Here is a 6,818-nt window from a genome sequence, read left to right on the forward strand (position 1 = left end):
TGTCCAGGTGGCTATGAATCTGCTGCAAAGAATTTTTTTAAACTTTGTACTGAGTTTTGTCTTAGCGTGCCAATTACTCTCCAGCAATAAAAAATGGGAGTCACCGAGTTCGTTTTTGAGATATTCGCGTTTAAAGATAAAATATAGCGTGTTTTTCAGTGGCTATCTTGTTTTCATGGTAACTTCGCCACTGTGCTACAACTTCGGTTATAAATAGTTGAAATTTCGCTAGAACAGCAAGTCAAGCCCAAGTCAAGCTTTTAAAACTGAGCAAAGGTTAATTCGCGCTCCCCTTTCACTGCCATGTGTGATGCCCATTCATGTGGGCAGGCGTAATATTTCTTATTACATCTCAATCGGATTCCAAATCGGTCACAATGCCGAGGGCATATCGTCGTACCCAAAAATTATATCATCTATCTCAAAAACACCTTTTAAAAGCAATTAATAAGAAAATAATAACCGTTAGTTTCACGGGCAGTGATACAATCTGGCTGCACTGATCAATGTACTCGCTTCAGGGACAACTGGAAAAGTGAGTGCTCGCAGTCTCGTACAACGATACATGATTACATGGTCTTACATATCTTGCTTACTCGATTTTCGCAATTGGAGCGATTGCTCAATACCCGTCCACAAAGGAGCATTTACGTTCGCGACGCTAGCCGCAGTACCGAACTGAACGAAAGTGGTTTTTGCGCAGTTTGTGTCAGATAGAGTGAATTCAGTAGAATGGCTGGTGCTGCAGTGCCTTAGTCAACTTACGGTTAAATTGAGCTGAGTAGAGTGGCTAGTGCCGCAGTGTCTACCTCATGGATTAACGAACGAGGTATATCCAACAACACGACTGCGGCGGCACTGTGGCAGCAGTGTTTTTAGGGTCCATTTCTTGTGGCCGGGTTTTGACATTAAGTCTGTAATAGGTAGATTTCACAAAGAGATTTTCTGCTCAATCTAATTTAAGTGATTTAATTTAAAGCTCACCCGCACGTGCGAGCAAAAGCCCAGCCTCTGTATCCAGAGAAGAATCCAACACTTTATAACTTCTCATGTGTGCCTTGATGTCCTTATCACATTTTGCTATTATTACGCATTGAACGTTTGCTGGATTGTCAGAACTTGGGCCACAAATTCCCCCAACAAACTCAGAATAGAACCGCATGCAGTCATAATGGTCTGTGTGCTTTGTCCTTATCTCTTGTGTGACAGCTCTGACGACACAATCACGGCACAACTCACGAAAGTCATGAAGCGTTCGACTGGTTCAATGGTTGTTTGAGGGCTTCGAGGAAAATCCAAGAAGCGTATGCTTACATAAAGGGGGATACCTTTCTTTGTTTGTTTTGCAGGTATGTTCACAAAGTGAATTAAGGAAACTTGTTTGCGCAAAAATATGGAATGGAATGAATCTTGTTGGTATGCAAATTTTATAGGTCAGTTATTTTAATTACCGGATATGTCACTCTTTTAACCAAGACAGTTAAATTTCAATGACACGTTCCCCATGACCTACAGTAGTTCCAGTCAAGTCACGTTGTATTGTGTCAGTTAACCTAGAGTCTCGAATTGTTTAGTGAATAAATCGAGATTAGCGTGTGTGGTTTCAATATACCTTGCCTCTGCTTTGGTGGTCAAAGGTCGACTTTTGTTGACAAACAGCATGTTGAAATTGGGCCTCAAAAAACCTCCGTTTCATTTACCCAAAAATTTTATTGAATTTAATTGCAGCGGAAACATTGCTTATTCCGGTGATTATAGTCTCGTTTGAGAAAGCCATGTACCAAGATGCTTTTTGATGGTCGAATTTCGCACTGACCCCTTGCAAAATGAATTTCAAGCTTTCTATTAAGTTCTGGAAATTTCTGGAAATTTCTGAAATGTGACAGCTTTATTCCAGAGTCAAATTCCAGCTTTTATTCCAGAAATTGTTTTCCAGTTTTTGCAAGTTTTGGGTTCTTTCAAAAGCTGGAAATAGCTTGAATTTGATACATCTATCAGGTGCTGCCAGAAAATGACAGTTTCTTCCAGTCTTCATTTCTTGCAGGAAACTGGAAATAAACTAGCGATAGTCTACAGCTTGTTAACAATTTTAACATTTCTCAAATGAAACAAATTTTTAGTTTATTACAGTTTCTATTCTATAAATTCAACTCTTTTCAGATAAAAACTTAAAGAAATGTTTAGCATGCAGTTTCTTATTATGTATAAAATTTAAGAAGTAAGAAAATTCCATTGTAGAACCAGACATATGTAAACGCTATGTAAAGTTTATCATATAACTATGTTGAGCTATATAAAGGCTATTTACTGCTCCTTACTTGCTATGTAATAACTATGTAACTTGCTACATTACATAGTTGAGTCTGTGTAAAGCATATGCCATTACTATTGCAATACCATTTAAAGGTCACATAGCTCTCTGAAATAGCTTATGAATGTGAATGTGATATCTTTCGAGTTAATACATTTACTTAGCTTACGCAATGTCCTTTAAAGGCTCCAAACTTTGAACATAAAAGCACTCTGTACATGGAGAAATGAAAAAGAAAGCTTTTATTCCGATGTATTCAATAGGTTGTGAGAAAAACCAATCAACGGATTACCTTGTTTGATGCTCTCTGAGTCTCATAATCGGCCTTATTCCAAAAGGAACATGATGCATTACTCTCGAAAATTACACACTCCAAGTCAGCACTTAATCCTTTCAATGAACTCCAGTATCTTTCGAATCTTGCTCCGTAGAAAGATTGTCATCCTCCGCCATCTTGGATAACACGTGAGAGACAGGATCGGGAACTAGTGCGTCCTTTTCGTTCTGGTCAGCAGTCAGCAGCATGGCGCTTATACATAGGGCGTCCATAGGGCGGTGAAACGGGCATTCCGCTCTTGGTCCAATGTGCGATGCGGAGAAGGACTGGCACGAGCGCTCCTTCCGCGTTTCCGGTGCAATTAATGGCTGCCAAAAACATCCTCTTGACGAACCAGAAATCAAGTTTTCTTTCTTTATTTTTGGGCCACCATTAGTGTATATTTAAAGGCCTTTTTGATATTTTTGACCCAAAACTCAATACTATTTTTTCTGTCAAGTATTTTCGTCGGAAGCTGCTTAAATTTGACTGAAGTAAGACAGTGTCGAATGCAGGTATGTCCCGCTTACCGTGACCAAGGGTAACCGGTCGTTTCGCCAACGTGTCAGCTCGCCAACGACCTGTTCGCCAACGTATGAAGTCTATTTGCCAACGTCTAATAATGTCAGTTCGCCAACGTCCAAAATACTTTGTGAAATAGATCTGAATTTTATTTACAAATTACCAAAAGAAGATAATGTGACCTTTGATCCAAGATGAATTGTTTGATTCGGCTTGAAAATGTTCCTTTCACTCTCCCCAATCTCTCTCTCTCCCTCTCTGTCTCCCACGCCATCCACGGCTTTATTTGTGAACATAAACCGGCTGTAAAACCCTTTTATTAAACATTTGCGTAGTTAAAGAGCCATCGAGTTGAAATATGTTTGTTTGATTACGCGCTTAGAAACGTTCACTTGTTTCCTGCAAATTTCGCCTACGTGTTTGTTCTACTCTCGCAGAGGGTTTTTGCATTGTTTGAAACACTGATTAAATATTTGCGGCAAAACTTTTTCCTTCCCCCACTCAACTATTAAATGTTCGCCCTACAGCCTGCTTCTCTACCGGTCTCTTTTCTCCCTGTTACGGGAAGAATTAGAAACGCAATAAAAACAATGTGAGCTCATTAACTTCACTTGTGCGGCATGTTGCAAAGGAGGTGAGAACTTTTTCAACTTAAATAGCATATTGTTTAAACGTTTAATGATATGTAACTACAAGAAAGAACAGATAACACCAACAATATCTGCCACTCAAATTCCTGCGATTTTGATCCGGCTTAATCAGGCATTGCTGTATAAAAGGGCTGTGATTTTCTGTTCAATTCAACCCACTCATCTTATCGAAGTATTTTCGCTGATCAAATATGTTTACAAGAGTCACTCGAGATGGAAAGCTATTATTGTATCTATTGCAATGGCTGCGACAAATGACAACATCGACGTTGCAACACGGGAATTTCGAGACAGCAGTATAGAGATGCTGTTAAGACCGGATTAGAGGTGGTTTGGCGATGCCTATATTGCAGTGAGATCACTGATCCAATTGGGGAGAGTAGCAGAATCGAGGAAGAGATGGATGCCTTTGACATTCCGCCATCTTTTGGTTTGCTTGTTTTTTCACAATACTAAAACGACAATAGGTGATGGAATGTTCTTAAACAAAGAGCTTTCCGTGAATGGAATCAGTCTGCGAGGAATCTGTGTGTTGAGACTAGAATTGCTGCTTGATGAAAAGCATCTCATAGACGAGACAGTCAAATTTTCCTTCCTTTTTTTTAGGTCATGTTAGATGAACTGACTGCTGCACCTTGTCCAGCCCTCCCTAAGCCTGCGCATGTGGCTAGAGCTGCCAACCGACTCCGGCAGAAACTCAGACCCGAGCAACCGAAAGATCTGGTCTTCGAACTGGTCGAGGAATGTCTCCCTCCCGGTTTCTTCCAAGCCGACCTGACAGTTAAGCAGAAAGGCATCTGATCTTCGCCAGACAGGAGCAGCTAAATACCCTGGCCAAGGCTAAATCCTGGTACATGGACGGAACCTTCAAGCTTGTGCGACACCCATTCAAGCAGCTACTGACGGTGAATGCTTTCGTCCGATCCGGGGAATATGCAAAGCAAGTCCCACTTGTGTTTGTCCTGATGGCCAACAAGAAAGAAAAAGACTACAAGAAGGTTTTAATCACTGTTTAGTCATAAATTAATAAAACTGAGAAAACATCATGCAGTCTATTGAGCATTAAAATAAAGATAAAGACAATGCAATATTCGGAATCGAACTGGGAAAACAGTTTCCAAGTATTATAGTAAGGAATCGAACTCGAAAACGTTATGCATATGCAGCTTCCAAGTATTAGTAAAACTATCTAAACCTCTTTCTACTAATCAATATCCTAGCATTTGTGTCCGATGAAAAACTGAAGCAGTATCGAAACAGGCGAGGCTATTCGACAGCTGGGAGAAGTACGAAAGGAAAGAGAAGACCGCGGAGACTGGGTCGGGCAAGATGTTGGTGTAGACGTGTTTGTGTTGGCTCCGTTCTTGGATATGGCACATGGCCAAAAATATTAAAAGAAAAACGTGGAAAAGCTCCTCAACATCCTCTACTGAAGAAAACTTCTCGCCCGATGACAAAAGGATAAAACATAACGTATCATTCACAGATTCTGAGCCTAGTAGCGAGTCGGATGAGGTGCTCACTTTGCTGAAAATGGCGGAGACGGTAATGCCAAAACTAGACCAAGTGTTAGAAAAGCTACAAAAATTAGAAGATCAAATTCAATCAGTGGACGAGAAAGTAAGTAGCCTTCAAGTCAAGGTCGAAAGTTTCGAGGTGTTTAAGAAGGAGACAGAAACGAAGATTAAAGAGCTTGAGGACGGTTTGAACTTCGCTAATGCAGAAAGAGAGTCGTTCAAGAAGAATTTTCAAGAAATACAGAGTCAAGTTCACCTTCTCAGAGACGAGAAACTGTATATGGAGGTTTATCAGCGGCGTGAGAATCTTCGTTTCTTTGGAATTAAAGAAGAAAAAGATGTAAACGAAGACACGAGGGAGGTTTTGGTTGATTTTTTAAAAACCGAACTCGGCGTGGAAGATGCTGATAATATAGAATTTCACAGGGTGCACCGAGTTGGGAAGCGGACTTCCTCTGTTGGAAAGCCTAGACAAATAATTGCGCGTTTTTTAAGATACCCTGATCGTGAGGAGGTCATGTCAAAGGCGAAGAAATTGAAAGGTAAAAACTTTGGAATCTCACCGGACCTTCCAAAAGAAATTCTAGAGCGTAGAAAGAAGAAGATGCATCGTTTTAAAAAGGCAAAAGAAGAGGGTAAGACCGTCTACTTTAGTAGGGCGGAGCCTGATAAGTTGTTTATTGACGGTGTTCAAATATAAAAACGTAAAATCTAAAACTTCAGGTCATGTATAAAACTATTTCTTTACCAAATTTGCATTATTTTTTTCCAAGAACTGGGTTTTTTTGTTTCCATTGTTACTAGGTGTTATGAGGATTGCAAGACCCTTTGTGTTAGTAGCTCTATATTTAACAGCTTTCGCTGGCTACTTTTTAACTATGTAATTGTGTGTCGTAGTTTTGCTTTGTGCCTTTTGTTTTCTTTTTCGCATTTTAGCGGGCTAACTTTATATTGTTCTTGTGTGAGGGACATGCAGTGCACCCATGGCTTGAGCTTCACGTATGCAGATGCCTCTTGACGTATTTATTGTTCCGTTCTCTTCACTGAAATGAAATTTTGAAATCTTCACAAAACGGAATTTAAATTTTAGAATTCTATCTCTAAATGTTCGTGGGATTCGCTCTTTTGACAAAAGAAAGGCACTTTTTTACTGGTTAACAAAAGAGAGATCCGATATTATCTTTTTGCAAGAAACTTACAGTACTCCAGACGTCGAAAAGTTTTGGAAGTCGCAGTGGAGGGGCGACATGTTCTTTAGTCATGGTTCGGAGCACAGTAGGGGGGTTATGATTTTGGTTAAGGAGAAATTCGATTGTGATATTGAAGAACGCCAAGAAGATGAACAAGGAAGATTTATTATTTTGAAAGGTGTCATTCAGGGATATAGTTTTGTTTTTGTCAATATTTATTCCCCAAATAAGACCAAAGATCAATGCATCTTCTTCGAGGAAATTCAAAAACAGCTCGATAAATTAGAATTAGAGGATAATTGTGAAGTTATT

This window comes from Montipora capricornis, chromosome 8 (assembly GCF_036669925.1).
Source record: "Montipora capricornis isolate CH-2021 chromosome 8, ASM3666992v2, whole genome shotgun sequence".
Classification (NCBI taxonomy): domain Eukaryota; kingdom Metazoa; phylum Cnidaria; class Anthozoa; order Scleractinia; family Acroporidae; genus Montipora; species Montipora capricornis.